Below are 24,341 nucleotides of genomic sequence, written 5' to 3'. Positions count from 1 at the left end.
CTAGACAAGAACCTATATCAGAGCTGTGATGGCGCAGGGGACAGAGCTGTCGCCAACCAATGAGGTAAACGGGGTACGAATCTCGTCAATGGCTGGTCGATACGAATTCCGCACCCGGCTCGCATCGACCCAAGAGCTGACTTTCGTTAATAAATTATTGTATTACAAATTTAAATGTTTAAAAAATCTTGAGGAGGATATTACCACAAAACCTATAAACTAGACAAGAACCTATATCAGAGCTGTGATGGCGCAGGGGACAGAGCTGTCGCCAACCAATGAGGTAAACGGGGTACGAATCTCGTCAATGGCTGGTCGATACGAATTCCGCACCCGGCTCGCATCGACCCAAGAGCTGACTTTCGTTAATAAATTATTGTATTACAAATTTAAATGTTTAAAAAATCTTGAGGAGGATATTACCACAAAACCTATAAACTAGACAAGAACCTATATCAGAGCTGTTATGGCGCAGTTGACAGAGTTTTCTCCCATCAATGAGGTGAACAGAGCCCGAATCCTGTCAATGGCAGGCCTATATGAATTCCGAACCCTGCTCGAATCGACCCTAGAGCTAGCTTCATTAATAAGTTATTGTATTACAAATTAAAATGCTTAAAAAATCTAGAGGAGGATATTAATAACACAAAACCTATAAACTAGACAAGAACCTATATCAGAGCTGTGATGGCGCAGGGGACAGAGCTGTCGCCAACCAATGAGGTAAACGGGGTACGAATCTCGTCAATGGCTGGTCGATACGAATTCCGCACCCGGCTCGCATCGACCCAAGAGCTGACTTTCGTTAATAAATTATTGTATTACAAATTTAAATGTTTAAAAAATCTTGAGGAGGATATTACCACAAAACCTATAAACTAGACAAGAACCTATATCAGAGCTGTGATGGCGCAGGGGACAGAGTTTTCTCCCACCAATGAGGCGAACAGGGCCCGAATCCTGTCAATGGCTGGGCGATATGAATTCCGCACCCGGCTCGCATCCGCCCGACAAATGGCTTCATTAATAAATTCTTGTATTACAAATTAAAATGCTTAAAAAATTTTGAGGAGGATATTAATAACACAAAACCTATAAACTAGACAAGAACCTATATCAGAGCTGTGATGGCGCTGGGGACCACTAATGAGGAGAGAAGGGCCCGAATCCTCTCAATGGCTGGGCGATATGAATTCCGCACCCGGCTCGCATCCACCCTAGAGATGGCTTTTCTCCCACCAATGAGGAGAACAGGGCCAGAATCCTGTCAATGGCAGGGCGATAAAAATTCCGCACCCAGCTCGCATCGACCCTAGAGATGGCTTCATTAATAAATTAATTTATTACAAATCAAAATGCTTAAAAAGTCTTGAGGAGGATATTAATAACACAAAACATAGAAACTAGACAAGAACCTATATCAGAGCAGTGATGGCGCAGGGGACAGAGTTTTCTCCCACCAATGAGGTGAACAGGGCCCGAATCCTTTCAATGGCTGGGCGATATGAATTCCGCACCCGGCTCGCATCGACCCTAGAGCTGGCTTCATTAATAAATTATTGAATTACAAATTAGAATACTTAAAAAATCTAGAGGAGGATATTAACAACACAAAACCTATAAACTAGACAAGAACCTATATCAGAGCTGTGATGGCGCAGGGGACAGAGTTTTCTCCCGCCAATGAGATGAACAGGGCCTTAATCCTGTCAATGGCTGGTCGATATGAATTCCGCACCCGGCTCGCATCGACCCTAGAGCTGGCTTCATTAATAAATTATTGTATTACAAATTAAAATGCTTAAAAAATCTTGAGGAGGATATTAATAACACAAAACCTATAAACTAGACAAGAACCTTATCAGAGCTGTGATGGCGCAGGGGACGGAGTTTTCTCCCACCAATGAGGTGAACAGGACCCAAATCCTGTCAATGGCTGGGCGATATGAATTCAGCACCCGGCTCGCATCGACCCTAGAGCTGGTTTCATTAATAAATTATTGTATTACAAATTAAAATGCTTAAAAAATCTTGGAGGATATTAATAACACAAAACCTATAAACTAGACAAGAACCTATATCAGAGCTGTGATGGCGCAGGGGACAGAGTTTTCTCCCACCAATGAGGTGAAAAGGGCCCGAATCCTGTCAATGGCTGGTCGATATGAATTCCGCACCCGGCTCGCATCGACCCTAGAGCTGGCTTCATTAATAAATTATTGTATTACAAATTAAAATGCTTAAAAAATCTAGAGGAGGATATTAACAACACAAAACACATAAACTAGACAAGAACCTATATCAGAGCTGTGATGGCGGAGGGGACAGAGTTTTCTCCCACCAATGAGGTGAACAGGGTCCGAATTCTGTCAATGGCTGGGCGATATGAATTCCGCACCCGGCTCGCATCGACACTAGAGCTGGTTTCATTAATAAATTATTGTATTACAAATTAAAATGCTTAAAAAATCTTGAAGAGGATATTAATAACACAAAATCTATAAACTAGACATGAATCTATATCAGAGCTGTGATGGCGCAGGGGACAAAGTTTTCTCCCATCAATGAGGTGAACAGGGCCCGAATAATGTCAATGGCTGAGCGATATGAATTCCGCACCCGGCTCGCATCCACCCTAGAGATGGCTTCATTAATAAATTATTGTATTACAAATTAAAATGCTTAAAAATCTTGAGGAGGATATTAATAACACAAAACCTATAAACTAGACAAGAACCTATATCAGAGCTGTGATGGCGCAGGGGACAGAGTTTTCTCCCACCAATGAGGAGAACAGGGCCCGAATCCTGTCAATGGCTGGGAGATATGAAATCCGCACCCGGCTCGCATCGACCCTAGAGCTGGCATCATTAATAAATTATTGTATTACAAATTAAAATGCTTAAAAAATCTAGAGGAGGATATTAACAACACAAAACATATAAGCTAGACAAGAACCTATATCAGAGCTGTGATGGCGGAGGGGACAGAGTTTTCTCCCACCAATGAGGAGAACAGGGCCCGAATCCTGTCAATGGCTGGGAGATATGAAATCCGCACCCGGCTAGCATCGACCCTAGAGCTGGCATCATTAATAAATTATTGTATTACAAATTAAAATGCTTAAAAAATCTAGAGGAGGATATTAACAACACAAAACATATAAGCTAGACAAGAACCTATATCAGAGCTGTGATGGCGCAGGGGACAAAGTTTTCTCCCATCAATGAGGTGAACAGGGCCCGAATAATGTCAATGGCTGAGCGATATGAATTCCGCACCCGGCTCGCATCCACCCTAGAGATGGCTTCATTAATAAATTATTGTATTACAAATTAAAATGCTTAAAAATCTTGAGGAGGATATTAATAACACAAAACCTATAAACTAGACAAGAACCTATATCAGAGCTGTGATGGCGCAGGGGACAGAGTTTTCTCCCACCAATGAGGAGAACAGGGCCCGAATCCTGTCAATGGCTGGGAGATATGAAATCCGCACCCGGCTCGCATCGACCCTAGAGCTGGCTTCATTAATAAATTATTGTATTACAAATTAAAATGCTTAAAAAATCTTGAAGAGGATATTAATAACACAAAATCTATAAACTAGACAAGAACCTATATCAGAGCTGTGATGGCGCAGGGGACCACTAATGAGGTGATAAGGGCCCGCATCCTGTCAATGGCTGGGCGATATGAATTACGCACCCGGCTCGCATCGAACCTTAGAGCTGGCTCTTCTCCCACCAATGAAGTGAACAGGGCCCGAATCCAATCAATGGCAGGGCGGGGGCCGGGATAGCCTGGTCGGTAGGGCGCTGGGCCCATATCCGAGAGGTCGTGGGTTCGATCCTCGCCGACCGAAGACTCCCCGTGTAGTAAATGGTGACTGATGCACGTTAAATCTGTCGAGTCTCAAAGTCCTCCATGTTCCCACAACAAATCAATACCTCTGGGGGTACTGATCCAGGAGTTTCCTTGTCTTCCGGATTGGTTCAAAATTACAAGGCTACGGAGTTGAACGTAAGTAGTCGTAAACCCATGAAATTGGGTCGGCTGTTCAACGACGGTTATAAAATAAAATAAAATGGCAGGGCGATATGAATTCCGCACCCGGCTCGCATCCACCCTAGAGATGGCTTTTCTCCCACCAATGAGGTGAACAGGGCCCGAATCCTGTCAATGGCAGGGCTATATGAATTTCGCACCCGGCTCGCATCAACCCTAGAGGTAGATTCATTAATAAATTATTTTATTACAAATTAAAATGCTTAAAAACTCTTGAGGAGGATATTAATAACACAAAACCTATAAACTACACAAGAACCTATATCAGAGCTGTGATGGCGCAGGGGACAGAGTTTTCTCCCACCAATGAGATGAACAGGGCCTCTATCCTGTCAATGGATGGTCGATATGAATTCCGCACCCGGCTCGCATCGACCCTAGAGCTGGCTTCATTAATAAATTATTGTATTGCAAATTAAAATGATTAAAAAATCTTGAAGAGGATATTAATAACACAAAACCTATAAACTAGACAAGAACTTATATCAGAGCTGTGATGGCGCAGGGGACAGAGTTTTCTCCCATCAATGAGGTGAACAGGGCCCGAATCCTGTCAATGGCTGAGCGATATGAATTCCGCACCCAGCTCGCATCCACCCTAGAGATGGCTTCATTAATAAATTATTGTATTACAAATTAAAATGCTTAAAAAATCTTGGAGGATATTAACAACACAAAACCTAGAAACTAGACAAGAACATATATCAGAGCTGTGATGGCGCAGAGGACAGAGTTTTCTCCCACCAATGAGATGAACAGGGCCCGAATCCTGTCAATGGCTCGCATCGACCCTAGAGCTGGCTCTTCTCCCGCCTATGAGGTGAATAGGGCCCGAATAATGTCAATGGCTGGGTGATATGAATTCCGCACCCGGCTCGCATCCACCCTAGAGATGGCTTCAATAATAAATTATTTATTACAAATTAAAATGCTTAAAAAATCTTGAGGAGGATATTAATAACACAAAACCTATAAACTAGACAAGAACCTATATCAGAGCTGTGATGGCGCAGGGCACAGAGTTTTCTCCCATCAATGAGGTGAACAGGGCCCGAATCCTGTCAATGGCTGAGCGATATGAATACCGCATCCGGCTCGCATCCACCCTAGAGATGGCTTCATTAATAAATTATTGTATTACAAATTTAAATGCTTAAAAAATCTAGAGGAGGATATTAACAACACAAAACCTATAAACTAGACAAGAACCTATATCAGGGCTGTGATGGCGCAGGGGACAGAGTTTTCTCACTCCAATGAGGTGAACAGGGCCCGAATCCTGTCAATGGCTGGGCGAGATGAATTCCGCTCCCGGCTCGCATCGACCCTCGAGATGGCTTCATTAATAAATTATCGTATAACAAACTAAAATGCTTACAAAATCTTGAGGAGGATATTAATAACACAAAACCTACAAACTAGACAAGAACCTATATCAGAGCTGTGATGGCGCAGGGGACAGAGTTTTCTCCCACCAATGAGATGAACAGGGCCCGAATCCTGTCAATGGCTCGCATCGACCCTAGAGCTGGCTCTTCTCCCACCAATGTGGTGAACAGGGCCCGAATAATGTCAATGGCTGGGCGATATGAATTCCGCACCCGGCTCGCATCCACCCTAGAGATGGCTTTTCTCCCACCAATGAGGTGAACAGGGCCCGAATCCTGTCAATGGCAGTACGATATGAATTCCGCACCCGGCTCGCATCGACCCTAGAGATGGCTTCATTAATAAATTATTTTATTACAAATTATAATGTTTAAAAAATCTTGAGGAGGATATTAATAACACAAAACCTATAAACTAGACAAGAACCTATATCAGAGCTGTGATGGCGCAGGGAACAGAGTTTTCTCCCACCAATGAGGTGAACAAGACCCAAATCCTGTCAATAACTGGGCGATATGAATTCAGCACCCGGCTCGCATCGACCCTAGAGCTGGCTTCATTAATAAATTATTGTATTACAAACTAAAATGCTTAAAAAATCTTGGAGGATATTAATAACACAAAACCTATAAACTAGACAAGAACCTATATCAGAGCTGTGATGGCACAGGGGACAGAGTTTTCTCCCACCAATGAGGTGAACAGTGTCCGAATCCTGTCAATGGCTGGGCGATATGAATTCCGCACCCGGCTCGCATCGACACTAGAGCTGGTTTCATTAATAAATTATTGTATTACAAATTAAAATGCTTAAAAAATTTGAGGAGGACATTAATAACACAAAACCTACAAACTAGACAAGAACCTATATCAGAGTTGTGATGGCGCAGGAGACATAGTTTTCTTCCATCAATGAGGTGAACAGGGCACGAATCCTGTCAATGGCAGGCCGATATGAATTCCTAACCCGGCTCGCATCGACCCTAGAGCTGGCTCTTCTCCCACCAATGAGGTGAACAGGGACCGAATCCTGTCAATGGCTGGGCGATATGAATTCCGCACCCGGCTCGCATCCACCCTAGAGATGGCTTCATTAATAAATTATTGTATTACAAATTAAAATGCTTAAAAAATCTTGAGGAGTATATTAATAACACAAAACCTATAAACTAGACAAGAACCTATATCAGAGCTGTGATGGCGCAGGGGACAGAGTTTTCACCCAACAATGAGGCGAACAGGGCCCGAATCCTGTCAATGGCTGGGCGATATGAATTCCGCACCCGGCTCGCATCCACCCGAGAAATGGCTTCATTAATAAATTATTGTATTACAAATTAAAATGCTTAAAAAATCTTGAGGAGGATATTAATAACACAAAACCTATAAACTAGACAAGAACCTATATCAGAGCTGTGATGGCGAAGGGGACGGAGTTTTCTCCCACCAATGAGGTGAACAGGACCCGAATCCTGTCAATGGCTGGGCGATATGAATTCAGCACCCGGCTCGCATCGACCCTAGAGCTGGCTTCATTAATAAATTATTGTATTACAAATTAAAATGCTTAAAAAATCTTGGAGGATATTAATAACACAAAACCTATAAACTAGAGAAGAACCTATATCAGAGCTGTGAAGGCGCAGGGGACGGAGTTTTCTCCCACCAATGAGGTGAACAGTGTCCGAATCCTGTCAATGGCTTGGCGATATGAATTCCGCAACCGCCTCGCTTCGACACTAGAGCTTGTTTCATTAATAAATTATTGTATTACAAATTAAAATGCTTAAAAAATTTGAGGAGGACATTAATAACACAAAACCTACAAACTAGACAAGAACCTATATCAGAGCTGTGATGGCGCAGGAGACATAGTTTTCTCCCATCAATGAGGTGAACAGGGCATGAATCCTGTCAATGGCAGGCCGATATGAATTCCTAACCCGGCTCGCATCGACCCTAGAGCTGGCTCTTCTCCCACCAATGAGGTGAACAGGACCCGAATCCTGTCAATGGCTGGGCGATATGAATTCAGCACCCGGCTCGCATCGACCCTAGAGCTGGCTTCATTAATAAATTATTGTATTACAAATTAAAATGCTTAAAAAATCTTGAGGAGGATATTAATAACACAAAACCTATAAACTAGACAAGAACCTATATCAGAGCTGTGATGGCGCTGGGGACCACTAATGAGGTGAGATGGGCCCGAATCCTGTCAATGGGTGGGCGATATGAATTACGCACCCGGCTCGCATCGACCCTAGATCTGGCTCTTCTCCCACCAATGAAGTGAACAGGGCCCGAATTCTCTCAATGGCTGGGAGATATGAATTCCGCACCCGGCTCGCATCCACCCTAGAGATGGTTTTTCTCCCACCAATGAGGTGAACAGGGCCCGAATCCTGTCAATGGCAGGGCGATATAAATTCCGCACCCGGCTCGCATCGACCCTAGAGATGGCTTCATTAATAAATTATTTTATTACAAATTATAATGATTAAAAAATCTTGAGGAGGATATTAATAACACAAAACCTATAAACTAGACAAGAACCTATATCAGAGCTGTGATGGCGCAGGGGACAGAGTTTTCTCCCACCAATGAGGTGAACAGGGCCCGAATCCTTTCAATGGCTGGGCGATATGAATTCCGCACCCGGCTCGCAACGACCCTATAGCTGGCTTCATTAATAAATTATAGAATTACAAATTAGAATACTTAAAAAATCTAGAGGAGGATATTAACAACACAAAACCTATAAACTAGACAAGAACCTATATCAGAGCTGTGATGGAGCAGGGGACAGAGTTTTCTCCCACCAATGAGATGAACAGGGCCTTAATCCTGTCAATGGCTGGTCGATATGAATTCCGCACCCGGCTCGCATCGACCCTAGAGCTGGCTTCATTAATAAATTATTGTATTACAAATTAAAATGCTTAAAAAATCTTGAAGAGGATATTAATAACACAAAATCTATAAACTAGACATGAATCTATATCAGAGCTGTGATGGCGCTGGGGACCACTAATGAGGTGAGAAGGGCCCGAATCCTGTCAATGGCTGAGCGATATGAATTACGCAACCGGCTCGCATCGACCCTAGAGATGGCTTCATTAATAAATTATTTCATTACAAATTAAAATGCTTAAAAAATCTTGAGGAGGATATTAATAACACAAAACCTATAAACTACACAAGAACCTATATCAGAGCTGTGATGGCGCAGGGGACAGAGTTTTCTCCCACCAATGAGGAGAACAGGGCCCGAATCCTGTCAATGGCTGGGAGATATGAAATCCGCACCCGGCTCGCATCGACCCTAGAGCTGGCATCATTAATAAATTATTGTATTACAAATTAAAATGCTTAAAAAATCTAGAGGAGGATATTAACAACACAAAACATATAAGCTAGACAAGAACCTATATCAGAGCTGTGATGGCGGAGGGGACAGAGTTTTCTCCCACCAATGAGATGAACAGGGCCTTAATCCTGTCAAAGGCTGGTCGATATGAATTCTGCTACCGGCTCGCATCGACCCTAGAGCTGGCTTCATTAATAAATTATTGTATTACAAATTAAAATGCTTAAAAAATCTTGAAGAGGATATTAATAACACAAAATCTATAAACTAGACAAGAACCTATATCAGAGCTGTGATGGCGCAGGGGACCACTAATAAGGTGATAAGGGCCCGCATCCTGTCAATGGCTGGGCGATATGAATTACGCACCCGGCTCGCATCGAACCCTAGAGCTGGCTCTTCTCCCACCAATGAAGTGAACAGGGCCCGAATCCAATCAATGGCAGGGCGATATGAATTCCGCACCCGGCTCGCATCCACCCTAGAGATGGCTTTTCTCCCACCAATGAGGTGAACAGGGCCCGAATCCTGTCAATGGCTCGCATCGACCCTAGAGCTGGCTCTTCTCCCGCCTATGAGGTGAATAGGGCCCGAATAATGTCAATGGCTGGGCGATATGAATTCCGCACCCGGCTCGCATCCACCCTAGAGATGGCTTCATTAATAAATTATTGTATTACAAATTAAAATGCTTAAAAAATCTTGAGGAGGATATTAATAACACAAAACCTATAAACTAGACAAGAACCTATATCAGAGCTGTGATGGTGCAGGGAACAGAGTTTTCTCCCACCAATGAGGTGAACAAGACCCGAATCCTGTCAATAACTGGGCGATATGAATTCAGTACCCGGCTCGCATCGATCCTAGAGCTGGCTTCATTAATAAATTATTGTATTACAAATTAAAATGCTTAAAAAATCTTGGAGGATATTAATAACACAAAACCTATAAACTAGACAAGAACCTATATCAGAGCTGTGATGGCGCAGGGGACAGAGTTTTCTCCCACCAATGAGGTGAAAAGGGCCCGAATCCTGACAATGGCTGGGCGATATGAATTCCGCACCCGGCTCGCATCGAACCTAGAGCTGGCTTCATTAATAAATTATTGTATTACAAATTAAAATGCTTAAAAAATCTAGAGGAGGATATTAACAACACAAAACATATAAACTAGACAAGAACCTACATCAGAGCTGTGATGGCGGAGGGGACAGAGTTTTCTCCCTCCAATGAGGTGAACAGTGTCCGAATCCTGTCAATGGCTTGGCGATATGAATTCCGCACTCGGCTCGCATCGACACTAGAGCTTGTTTCATTAATAAATTATTGTATTACAAATTAAAATGCTTAAAAAATTTGAGGAGGACATTAATAACACAAAACCTACAAACTAGACAAGAACCTATATCAGAGTTGTGATGGCGCAGGAGACATAGTTTTCTTCCATCAATGAGGTGAACAGGGCACGAATCCTGTCAATGGCAGGCCGATATGAATTTCTAACCCGGCTCGCATCGACCCTAGAGCTGGCTCTTCTCCCACCAATGAGGTGAACAGGGCCCGAATCCTGTCAATGGCTGGGCGATATGAATTCCGCACCAGGCTCGCATCCACCCTAGAGATGGCTTCATTAATAAATTATTGTATTACAAATTAAAATGCTTAAAAAATCTTGGAGTATATTAATAACACAAAACCTATAAACTAGACAAGAACCTATATCAGAGCTGTGATGGCGCAGGGGACAGAGTTTTCACCCAACAATGAGGCGAACAGGGCCCGAATCCTGTCAATGGCTGAGCGATATGAATTCCGCACCCGGCTCGCATCCACCCGAGAAATGGCTTCATTAATAAATTATTGTATTACAAATTAAAATGCTTAAAAAATCTTGAGGAGGATATTAATAACACAAAACCTATAAACTAGACAAGAACCTATATCAGAGCTGTGATGGCGCAGGGGACGGAGTTTTCTCCCACCAATGAGGTGAACAGGACCCGAATCCTGTCAATGGCTGGGCGATATGAATTCAGCACCCGGCTCGCATCGACCCTAGAGCTGGCTTCATTAATAAATTATTGTATTACAAATTAAAATGCTTAAAAAATCTTGGAGGATATTAATAACACAAAACCTATAAACTAGACAAGAACCTATATCAGAGCTGTGATGGCGCAGGGGACAGAGTTTTCTCCCACCAATGAGGTGAAAAGGGCCCGAATCCTGACAATGGCTGGGCGATATGAATTCCGCACCCGGCTCGCATCGAACCTAGAGCTGGCTTCATTAATAAATTATTGTATTACAAATTAAAATGCTTAAAAAATCTAGAGGAGGATATTAACAACACAAAACATATAAACTAGACAAGAACCTACATCAGAGCTGTGATGGCGGAGGGGACAGAGTTTTCTCCCTCCAATGAGGAGAACAGTGTCCGAATCCTGTCAATGGCTTGGCGATATGAATTCCGCACTCGGCTCGCATCGACACTAGAGCTTGTTTCATTAATAAATTATTGTATTACAAATTAAAATGCTTAAAAAATTTGAGGAGGACATTAATAACACAAAACCTACAAACTAGACAAGAACCTATATCAGAGTTGTGATGGCGCAGGAGACATAGTTTTCTTCCATCAATGAGGTGAACAGGGCACGAATCCTGTCAATGGCAGGCCGATATGAATTTCTAACCCGGCTCGCATCGACCCTAGAGCTGGCTCTTCTCCCACCAATGAGGTGAACAGGGCCCGAATCCTGTCAATGGCTGGGCGATATGAATTCCGCACCAGGCTCGCATCCACCCTAGAGATGGCTTCATTAATAAATTATTGTATTACAAATTAAAATGCTTAAAAAATCTTGGAGTATATTAATAACACAAAACCTATAAACTAGACAAGAACCTATATCAGAGCTGTGATGGCGCAGGGGACAGAGTTTTCACCCAACAATGAGGCGAACAGGGCCCGAATCCTGTCAATGGCTGAGCGATATGAATTCCGCACCCGGCTCGCATCCACCCGAGAAATGGCTTCATTAATAAATTATTGTATTACAAATTAAAATGCTTAAAAAATCTTGAGGAGGATATTAATAACACAAAACCTATAAACTAGACAAGAACCTATATCAGAGCTGTGATGGCGCAGGGGACGGAGTTTTCTCCCACCAATGAGGTGAACAGGACCCGAATCCTGTCAATGGCTGGGCGATATGAATTCAGCACCCGGCTCGCATCGACCCTAGAGCTGGCTTCATTAATAAATTATTGTATTACAAATTAAAATGCTTAAAAAATCTTGGAGGATATTAATAACACAAAACCTATAAACTAGACAAGAACCTATATCAGAGCTGTGATGGCGCAGGGGACAGAGTTTTCTCCCACCAATGAGGTGAAAAGGGCCCGAATCCTGACAATGGCTGGGCGATATGAATTCCGCACCCGGCTCGCATCGAACCTAGAGCTGGCTTCATTAATAAATTATTGTATTACAAATTAAAATGCTTAAAAAATCTAGAGGAGGATATTAACAACACAAAACATATAAACTAGACAAGAACCTACATCAGAGCTGTGATGGCGGAGGGGACAGAGTTTTCTCCCTCCAATGAGGTGAACAGTGTCCGAATCCTGTCAATGGCTTGGCGATATGAATTCCGCACTCGGCTCGCATCGACACTAGAGCTTGTTTCATTAATAAATTATTGTATTACAAATTAAAATGCTTAAAAAATTTGAGGAGGACATTAATAACACAAAACCTACAAACTAGACAAGAACCTATATCAGAGTTGTGATGGCGCAGGAGACATAGTTTTCTTCCATCAATGAGGTGAACAGGGCACGAATCCTGTCAATGGCAGGCCGATATGAATTTCTAACCCGGCTCGCATCGACCCTAGAGCTGGCTCTTCTCCCACCAATGAGGTGAACAGGGCCCGAATCCTGTCAATGGCTGGGCGATATGAATTCCGCACCAGGCTCGCATCCACCCTAGAGATGGCTTCATTAATAAATTATTGTATTACAAATTAAAATGCTTAAAAAATCTTGGAGTATATTAATAACACAAAACCTATAAACTAGACAAGAACCTATATCAGAGCTGTGATGGCGCAGGGGACAGAGTTTTCACCCAACAATGAGGCGAACAGGGCCCGAATCCTGTCAATGGCTGAGCGATATGAATTCCGCACCCGGCTCGCATCCACCCGAGAAATGGCTTCATTAATAAATTATTGTATTACAAATTAAAATGCTTAAAAAATCTTGAGGAGGATATTAATAACACAAAACCTATAAACTAGACAAGAACCTATATCAGAGCTGTGATGGCGCAGGGGACGGAGTTTTCTCCCACCAATGAGGTGAACAGGACCCGAATCCTGTCAATGGCTGGGCGATATGAATTCAGCACCCGGCTCGCATCGACCCTAGAGCTGGCTTCATTAATAAATTATTGTATTACAAATTAAAATGCTTAAAAAATCTTGGAGGATATAAATAACACAAAACCTATAAACTAGACAAGAACCTATATCAGAGCTGTGATGGCGCAGGGGACGGAGTTTTCTCCCACCAATCAGGTGAACAGGACCCGAATCCTGTCAATGGCTTGGCGATATGAATTCCGCACCCGGCTCGCATCGACACTAGAGCTTGTTTCATTAATAAATTATTGTATTACAAATTAAAATGCTTAAAAAATTTGAGGAGGACATTAATAACACAAAACCTACAAACTAGACAAGAACCTATATCAGAGCTGTGATGGCGCAGGAGACATAGTTTTCTCCCATCAATGAGGTGAACAGGGCATGAATCCTGTTAATGGCAGGCCGATATGAATTCCTAACCCGGCTCGCATCGACCCTAGAGCTGGCTCTTCTCCCACCAATGAGGTGAACAGGACCCGAATCCTGTCAATGGCTGGGCGATATGAATTCAGCACCCGGCTCGCATCGACCCTAGAGCTGGCTTCATTACTAAATTATTGTATTACAAATTAAAATGCTTAAAAAATCTTGGAGGATATTAATAACACAAAACCTATAAACTAGACAAGAACCTATATCAGAGCTGTGATGGCGTAGGGGACAGAGTTTTCTCCCACCAATGAGGCGAACAGGGCCCAAATCCTGTCAATGGCTGGGCGATATGAATTCCGTAGCCGGCTCGCATCCACCCGAGAAATGGCTTCATTAATAAATTATTGTATTACAAATTAAAATGCTTAAAAAATCTTGAGGAGGATATTAATAACACAAAACCAAAAACTAAACAAGAACCTATATCAGAGCTGTGATGGCGCAGGGGACAGAGTCTTCTCCCTCCAATGAGGTGAGAAGGCCCCAATCCTGTCAATGGCTGGGCGATATGAATTACACACCCGGTTCGCATCGATCCTAGATCTGGATCTTCTCCCACCAATGAAGTGAACACGGCCCGAATCCTGTCAATGGCTGGGAGATATGAATTCCGTACCCGGCTCGCATCCACCCTAGAGATGGCTTTTCTCCCACCAATGAGGTGAACAAGGCCCGAATCCTGTCAATGGCAGGGCGATATGAATTCTGCACCCGGCTCGCATCGATCCTAGAGATGGCTTCATTAATAAATTATTTTATTACAAATTATAATGCTTAAAAAATCTTGAGGAGGATATTAATAACACAAAACCTATAAACTAGACAAGAACCTATATCAGAGCTGTGATGGCGCAGGGGACAAAGTTTTCTCCCATCAATGAGGTGAACAGGACCCGAATCCTGTCAATAACTGGGCGATATGAATTCAGCACCCGGCTCGCATCGACCCTAGAGCTGGCTTCATTAATAAATTATTGTATTACAAATTAAAATGCTTAAAAAATCTTGGAGGATATTAATAACACAAAACCTGTAAACTAGACAAGAAACTATATCAGAGCTGTGATGGCGCAGGGGACAGAGTTTTCTCCCACCAATGAGGTGAAAAGGGCCCGAATCCTGTCAATGGCTGGGCGATATAAATACCGCACCCGGCTCGCATCGACACTAGAGCTTGTTTCATTAATAAATTATTGTATTACAAATTAAAATGCTTAAAATATTTGAGGAGGACATTAATAACACAAAACCTACAAACTAGACAAGAACCTATATCAGAGCTGTGATGGCGCAGGAGACATAGTTTTCTCCCATCAATGAGGTGAACAGGGCACGAATCCTGTCAATGGCAGGCCGATATGAATTCCTAACCCGGCTCGCATCGACCCTAGAGCTGGCTCTTCTCCCACCAATGAGGTGAACAGGGCCCGAATCCTGTCAATGGCTGGGCGATATGAATTCCGCACCCGGCTCGCATCCACCCTAGAGATGGCTTCATTAATAAATTATTGTATTACAAATTAAAAAGCTTAAAAAATCTTGAGGAGGATATTAATAACACAAAACCTATAAACTAGACAAGAACCTATATCAGAGCTGTGATGGCGCTGGGGACCACTAATGAGGTGAGAAGGGCCCGAATCCTGTCAATGGGTGGTCGATATGAATTACGCACCCGGCTCGCATCGACCCTAGATCTGGCTCTTCTCCCACCAATGAAGTGAACAGGGCCCGAATCCTCTCAATGGCTGGGCGATATGAATTCCGCACCCGGCTCGCATCCACCCTAGATATGGCTTTTCTCCCACCAATGAGGTGAACAGGGCCCGAATCCTGTCAATGGCAGGGCGATATAAATTCCGTACCCGGCTCGCATCGACCCTAGAGATGGCTTCATTAATAAATTATTTTATTACAAATTATAATGCTTAAAAAATCTTGAGGAAGATATTAATAACACAAAACCTATAATCAAGACAAGAACCTATCAGAGCTGTGATGGCGCAGGGGACAGAGTTCTCTCCCATCAATGAGGTGAACAGGGCCCGAATAATGTCAATGGCTGAGCGATATGAATTCCGCACCAGTCTCACATCCACCCTAGAGATGGCTTCATTAATAAATTATTGTATTACAAATTAAACTGCTTAAAAAATCTTGAGGAGGATATTAATAACACAAAACCTATAAACTAGACAAGAACCTATATCAGAGCTGTGATGGCGCAGGGAACAGAGTTTTCTCCCACCAATGAGGTGAACAGGACCCGAATCCTGTCAATAACTGGGCGATATGAATTCAGCACCCGGCTCGCATCGACCCTAGAGCTGGCTTCATTAATAAATTATTGTATTACAAATTAAAATGCTTAAAAAATCTTGGAGGATATTAATATTACAAAACCTAAAAACTAGACAAGAACCTATATCAGAGCTGTGATGGCGCAGGGGACAGAGTTTTCTCCCACCAATGAGGTGAAAAGGGCCCGAATCCTGACAATGGCTGGGCGATATGAATTCCGCACCCGGCTCGCATCGAACCTAGAGCTGGCTTCATTAATAAATTATTGTATTACAAATTAAAATGCTTAAAAAATCTAGAGGAGGATATTAACAACACAAAACATATAAACTAGACAAGAACCTACATCAGAGCTGTGATGGCGGAGGGGACAGAGTTTTCTCCCACCAATGAGGTGAACAGTGTCCGAATCCTGTCAATGGCTTGGCGATATGAATTCCGCACCCGGCTCGCATCGACACTAGAGCTTGTTTCATTAATAAATTATTGTATTACAAATTAAAATGCTTAAAAAATTTGAGGAGGACATTAATAACACAAAACCTACAAACTAGACAAGAACCTATATCAGAGTTGTGATGGCGCAGGAGACATAGTTTTTTCCCATCAATGAGGTGAACAGGGCACGAATCCTGTCAATGGCAGGCCGATATGAATTCCTAACCCGGCTCGCATCGACCCTAGATCTGGCTCTTCTCCCACCAATGAGGTGAACAGGGCCCGAATCCTGTCAATGGCAGGGCGATATAAATTCCGCACCCGGCTCGCATCGACCCTAGAGATGGCTTCATTAATAAATCATTTTATTACAAATTATAATGCTTAAAAAATCTTGAGGAGAATATTAATAACACAAAACCTATAAACTAGACAAGAACCTATATCAGAGCTGTGATGGCGCAGGGGACAGAGTTCTCTCCCATCAATGAGGTCAACAGGGCCCGAATAATGTCAATGGCTGAGCGATATGAATTCCGCACCCGGCTCGCATCGACCCTAGAGATGGCTTCACTAATAAATTATTTTATTACAAATTATAATGCTTAAAAAATCTTTAGGAGGATATTAATAACACAAAACCTATAAACTAGACAAGAACCTATATCAGAGCTGTGATGGCGCAGGGGACAGAGTTTTCTCCCACCAATGAGGTGAACAGGGCCCGAATCCTTTCAATGGCTGGGCGATATGAATTCCGCACCCGGCTCGCATCGACCCTATAGCTGGCTTCATTAATAAATTATAGAATTACAAATTAGAATACTTAAAAAATCTAGAGGAGGATATTAACAACACAAAACCTATAAACTAGACAAGAACCTATATCAGAGCTGTGATGGAGCAGGGGACAGAGTTTTCTCTCACCAATGAGATGAACAGGGCCTTAATCCTGTCAATGGCTGGTCGATTTGAATTACGCACCCGGCTCGCATCGAACCCTAGAGATGGCTCTTCTCCCACCAATGAAGTGAACAGGGCCCGAATCCTGTCAATGGAAGGGCGATATGAATTTCGCACCCGGCTCGCATCGACCCTAGAGATGGCTTCATTAATAAATTATTTCATTACAAATTAAAATGCTTAAAAAATCTTGAGGAGGATATTAATAACACAAAACCTATAAACTACACAAGAACCTATATCAGAGCTGTGATGGCGCAGGGGACAGAGTTTTCTCCCACCAATGAGGAGAACAGGGCCCGAATCCTGTCAATGGCTGGGAGATATGAAATCCGCACCCGGCTCGCATCGACCCTAGAGCTGGCATCATTAATAAATTATTATATTACTAATTAAAATGCTTAAAAAATCTAGAGGAGGATATTAACAACACAAAACATATAAGCTAGACAATAACCTATATCAGAGCTGTGATGGCGGAGGGGACAGAGTTTTCTCCCACCAATGAGATGAACAGGGCCTTAATCCTGTCAAAGGCTGGTCGATATGAATTCCGCTACCGGCTCGCATCGACCCTAGAGCTGGCTTCATTAATAAATTATTGTATTACAAATTAAAATGCTTAAAAAATCTTGAAGAGGATATTAATAACACAAAATCTATAAACTAGACAAGAACCTATATCAGAGCTGTGATGGCGCAGGGGACCACTAATGAGGTGATAAGGGCCCGCATCCTGTCAATGGCTGGGCGATATGAATTACGCACCCGGCTCGCATCGAACCCTAGAGCTGGCTCTTCTCCCACCAATGAAGTGAACAGGGCCCGAATCCAATCAATGGCAGGGCGATATGAATTCCGCACCCGGCTCGCATCCACCCTAGAGATGGCTTTTCTCCCACCAATGAGTTGAACAGGGCCCGAATCCTGTCAATGGCAGTTCTATATGAATTTCGCACCCGGCTCGCATCAACCCTAGAGGTAGCTTCATTAATAAATTATTTTATTACAAATTAAAATGCTTAAAAACTCTTGAGGAGGATATTAATAACACAAAACCTATAAACTACACAAGAACCTATATCAGAGCTGTGATGGCGCAGGGGACAGAGTTTTCTCCCACCAATGAGATGAACAGGGCCTCTATCCTGTCAATGGATGGTCGATATGAATTCCGCACCCGGCTCGCATCGACCCTAGAGCTGGCTTCATTAATAAATTATTGTATTGCAAATTAAAATGCTTAAAAAATCTTGAAGAGGATATTAATAACACAAAACCTATAAACTAGACAAGAACTTATATCAGAGCTGTGATGGCGCAGGGGACAGAGTTTTCTCCCATCAATGAGGTGAACAGGGCCCGAATCCTGTCAATGGCTGAGCGATATGAATTCCGCACCCGGCTCGCATCCACCCTAGAGATGGCTTCATTAATAAATTATTGTATTACAAATTAAAATGCTTAAAAAATCTTGGAGGATATTAACAACACAAAACCTAGAAACTAGACAAGAACATATATCAGAGCTGTGATGGCGCAGAGGACAGAGTTTTCTCCCACCAATGAGATGAACAGGGCCCGAATCCTGTCAATGGCTCGCATCGAACCTAGAGCTGGCTCTTCTCCCGCCTATGAGGTGAATAGGGCCCGAATAATGTCAATGGCTGGGTGATATGAATTTCGCACCCGGCTCGCATCCACCCTAGAGATGGCTTCAATAATAAATTATTTATTACAAATTAAAATGCTTAAAAAATCTTGTGGAGGATATTAATAACACAAAACCTATAAACTAGACAAGAACCTATATCAGAGCTGTGATGGCGCAGGGGACAGAGTTTTCTCCCATCAATGAGGTGAACAGGGCCCGAATCCTGTCAATGGCTGAGCGATATGAATACCGCACCCGGCTTGCATCCACCCTAGAGATGGCTTCATTAATAAATTATTGTATTACAAATTAAAATGCTTAAAAAATCTTGGAGGATATAAAACCTAGAAACTAGACAAGAACCTATATCAGAGCTGTGATGGCGCAGGGGACATAGTTTTCTCCCATCAATGAGGTGAACAGGGCACGAATTCTGTCTATGGCAGGCCGATATGAATTCCGAATCCGGCTCGCATCGACCCTAGAGCTAGCTTCATTAATAAATTATTGTATAACAAATTAAAATGCTTAAAAAATCTTGAGGAGGATATTAATAACACAAAACCTAGAAACTAGACAAGAACCTATATCAGAGCTGTGATGGCGCAGGGGACAGAGTTTTCACCCACCAATGAGGTGAACAGAGCCCGAATCCTGTCAATGGCAGGGCGATATTAATTCCGCACCCGGCTCGCATTCTATCTAGAAAATGCTTCATTAATAAATTTTTGTATTACAAATAAAAATGCTTAAAAATTCTTGAGGAGGATATTAATAACGCAAAACCTAATAACTAGACAAGAACCTATATCAGAGCTGTGATGGCGCAGGGGACAGAGTTTTCTCCCACCAATGAGATGAACAGGGCCCGAATCCTGTCAATGGCTCGCATCGACCCTAGAGCTGGCTCTTCTCCCACCAATGAGGTGAACAGGGCCCGAATAATGTCAATGGCTGGGCGATATGAATTCGCACCCGGCTCGCATCGACCCTAGAGCTGGCTTCATTAATAAATTATTGTATTACAAATTAAAATGCTTAAAAAATCTAGAGGAGGATATTAACAACACAAAACCTATAAACTAGACAAGAACCTATATCAGAGCTGTGATTGCGCAGGGGACAGAGTTTTCTCCCACCAATGAGGTGAACAGGACCCGAATCCTGTCAATGGTTGGGCGATATGAATTCCGCACCCTGCTCGCATCGACCCTAGAGCTGGCTTCATTAATAAATTATTGTATTACAAATTAAAATGCTTAAAAAATCTAGAGGAGGATATTAACAACACAAAACCTATAAACTAGACAAGAACCTATATCAGAGCTGTGATGGCGGAGGGGACAGAGTTTTCTCCCACCAATGAGATGAACATAGCCTTAATCCTGTCAATGGCTGGTCGATATGAATTCCGCACCCGGCTTGCATCGACCCTAGAGCTGGCTTCATTAATAAATTATTGTATTACAAATTAAAATGCTTAAGAAATCTTGAAGAGGATATTAATAACACAAAATCTATAAGCTAGACAAGAGCCTATATCAGAGCTGTGATGGCGCAGGGGACCACTAATGAGGTGAAAAGAGCCCGAATCCTGTCAATGGCTGGGCGATATGAATTACGCACCCGGCTCGCATCGACCCTAGAGCTGGGTCTTCTCCCACCAATGAAGTGAACAGGGCGCGAATCCTGTCAATGGCTGGGCGATATGAATTCCGCACCCTGGCCCGCATCGACCCTAGAGCTGGCTTTCGTAAATAAATTATTGTATTACAAATTAAAATGCTTTTAAAATCTTAAGGAGGATATTAACACAAAATCTATAAACTAGACAAGAAACTATACGTGAGCCGTGAAGTAAGTCCATTGTAGTATCTCTTGACCGCAACAGAAAATAATGGGCTTTTAGTGTCTCATGTTAACAATTCTCACAACTGGGGGCTGAATTAGAAATCTTAAGACGATAGGAACCAAACTATCTTACTTGTCGTACCTTTAATCCAAACTTATTTATAAACAAGACGCGTTTGAAACTTTCATAAAATACGTAAATTATGATATATTAGTAAATTTGAGCCTGAATTTATTTCAATTTTTGTTATCAGACATCTCTCATAGCCTTTCGTCTACTTTGCCTGAAAAAGTGATCAAATCCCAAATCCCTTTCCAAATTTAGGTGCTGTCGTTATAGTTGAATGGCCTGAAAATTTATTGAAGCACTAAAATAGAATTCTTACCAGAACCATGATGAATCACAAAATACTATTCTGCATCATATAAAGAGAACATCCTCTCCTATAAAATGTAAAGTAATTAATAAGATATGAATATAATACGTAGTAAAAGTATTAAAATATAAAAACCAAATTTTGTGCTAGAAAGTCTATTTATTTAAAACGGTAAACCCTCATTACTAACAGAATTTTTATTGAGTTCAAAAATTCTGATTGAGATCGTTCTTGAAAATATTTTCCTCTTTAAATGAAAAAAACGGTAAAGATTTCGTGTGTTTATAAAAAATTTAAGTTGATTAAGTTCTGTGTGAGTATCATCGGAGCACTCTTGTCTTGACAATCGACGTCGAAAGTTATGAAAAATAATGGCACGAAAATGTTCACGATTCAATTCCATTTTTTGAAAGAGAAGAACTTTTCAAATTATTGTCAACAACACAAATTAAGCTATAATGGTAGATCGTCTGCTGAATTTATATTTAAAAATATCAAACTTTCGATTAAAATCGTCTGCGGTCGCCTAGTAGCACTTACTGTTGCCACAGCCAGAAATTTAAATAGCAGCCCTCGTAAGAGAGCTGGAATCTCTAATAAGTTATTATAAAAACGGTTACATGACTGGTGTGTAAAATTTCAGAATTGCAATACATAAAACAGTTAAGAAAGAAAAATAAAAATGCAACGTTTTACTTACAGTGTTTGTCCTTCAAAAGCAACAGTTTCTCTTAATCTGCTCAAAAAAAATGATTGAGGCAATGATTCAAAGGATTGGAAGACCAAAAGAGGAGTAGAGTAGATGTCTTCCCAGAGAAGACCAAGACAGTCCAGGATATGATCGGCGGAAGCTCGGTGTAGATGGCATTGACGGCAGAGGGAGTAGGTTTTAGTTCCTTGGGAAAATAGTAAACCCTTTAGATGACCAGTAGCTAGGCGGGAGAGGGTGGTGCAGACTCTTCTTTCAAAGAGTCAGAGAAACTCCAGGATTATTTCCTTTATACCAATTGTGGTTGGGAGGAATCAGCCAGTCCCTGAGAAGCTGGGATTTCTTTAGGGAGTAAAGTTCAAAATAGGTGAGATCAGAAGAGGTAGGTTGTGGTAGGCAGCAACCCTCTCTATCCAGGCTATCCGCTAAGTCGTTGCTATAGAGACCAACGTGAGAAGGAATCCACAGCAGGTGAATATTATGCTGAAGGGAAAAGAGTTTTAATTAATTTAGGATAGAAATACTGGTTTTGCCGCCAATATGGGTTCTGTTGTTGAGATGTCGCAGGAAGCTGCGGCTATCAGTGAGTATCCAAAGGTCTTCAAAACAAAGGTCATTGTGCATAAATAATTACAGACCCCTGTTGAATGAAGTTCACTTCTCAAAACGAGATAATCCTTAAAAGCTGAAATATATTAAATAAGAATTAAAAATAAACCGTTTTTTTTTCTGTTCACAGGAAACATGAAAATGAACTGAAGAGAAAATGAGATGTGAATATTTGAATCTATTAAAGCTAGGACTGAAATTGGTTGTGATCACATTGGAGGGAAAACATTTGAAAGAAATTGAATGAAGTGCCGTGAAACATATTAGATAAACACTAGAAAACAAAATGAAAATTAATTCGGAAAAATTTGGTAGACACATTGAATGAAAAGCTAAATGAAAAATGTATAAAAAAAAAACTGAAAAACTAAAAAAAATTGAAAACCAATGGAAGAAAAATAGAAAAACGAAAAGACAAACAGATGGAATGGGGAATTTGTCACTTGAAAAAATAATGAAGGAAAGTACGAAAAACAAGAAGTCAAAGCACGAGTTGAATGAACGGTTGCACGAGGCATGCATGTTATGAATCGAAAAAACTGGATCAAGAATTGGAAAAAAAAACTGAATACACTGATAAAAAAACTATAAGACATACTGATATTGACACATTCAATGAAATATCTTATTGACACATTCGGCAATAATTTGAAACAATAAATAAATAAACTTGATATGCGTCGGAAAGCGATGAGACTATTAAAAAAGAAAAAAGTACGAAATGGGGTGACAAAACATGACCAGACACTTGAATTATAAAGAACAAAAAAAAGGTAAATATATTGCAAAAAACTAGAACCTAAAAAACAATGAAAAGAGGAAGAAAAATTGATAAGTAATGAAAATAATAACTTGAAAATTTGAGAGGAAAAAAAACTTGAAAATTAGAAATAAAAAAATGAAAAAAATGAAAAAACTGGAAAATAAAAAATAATAAAAAACACCACTACGAAAGTCACGGATGGAATTTATCAGCTGAAATAAAAAATAGAAAGTTAAAATTTAAACAAAAATAAGAAGAAACTGTAAAACTAAGTATTGCGAAAAAAATGGATGATGAAAAACACCCAAAAAAGCTGAACACACTGGGAAAAAAATAAAAATACTGAAAGAAAACCAATGGAAAATACCTAAAAATATGAATTGAAAACACACCGAATAGTAAGAAAAACACAATGCAAAAAATGGAAATAAAAGTTAAACACATTTAAAAAAAATCAATGGAAAACACACTGATAAAAAATCAACTGAATACACATCGAAAAAAACCAATAGAGAACACACACACACAAAAAAAAAACAATAAAAAACGCAACGAGAAAATACCAATGGAAATTACACTAACAGAGCTGATGGAAACACACTGAAAATGAAAAATAACTGATGATGGAAAAAATAGAAATGAACACACACTGAAAAACACACAGAACACACTGGAAAAAAAAACAATTGAAAAATCGGAAAAACACAATGGAAAATAGAAAAAATACACTGGAATTCCCTGGAAAAAAAATGGCAAAAAAACATTGAGGAAGAAAAAAACAGAATAGAAACACAATGGAAAAAATAGAGAAAGCTCAACGGAAAAATGGAAATAGCAGAATTTAGTAAACACAATGGAAAAAACCGAAAAAGAAAATAACAATGGAAAAAAATTAGATAGCATTGAAGGAAAATTTAGAAAAAAATATAAGAGTCACGCTCTGGAAAATATCAAAAATTGG

The 24,341-nt window shown here is 41.2% G+C and overlaps 1 long non-coding RNA gene across 1 annotated transcript in view; it reads right to left on the bottom strand.

Moving 5' to 3' along the window:
• Window positions 1–24,113, bottom strand: part of LOC147816065 (uncharacterized) — a 103,529-nt gene extending 79,416 nt beyond the window's left edge. The window contains exons 1-2 of the long non-coding RNA XR_015431647.1: window positions 22,000–24,113; window positions 21,309–21,366 (exon numbers count right to left, since the gene is read on the bottom strand). This is a non-coding gene — a long non-coding RNA (uncharacterized LOC147816065). The remainder of the gene's footprint in view (window positions 1–21,308; window positions 21,367–21,999) is intronic.
• Window positions 24,114–24,341: the final 228 nt, after the last annotated feature.

Source organism: Parasteatoda tepidariorum, chromosome 2, assembly GCF_982258835.1.
Source record: "Parasteatoda tepidariorum strain Cologne lab strain chromosome 2, Ptep-v5.0, whole genome shotgun sequence".
Lineage (NCBI taxonomy): Eukaryota > Metazoa > Arthropoda > Arachnida > Araneae > Theridiidae > Parasteatoda > Parasteatoda tepidariorum.
This window is presented reverse-complemented; position numbering and strand designations above follow the sequence as displayed.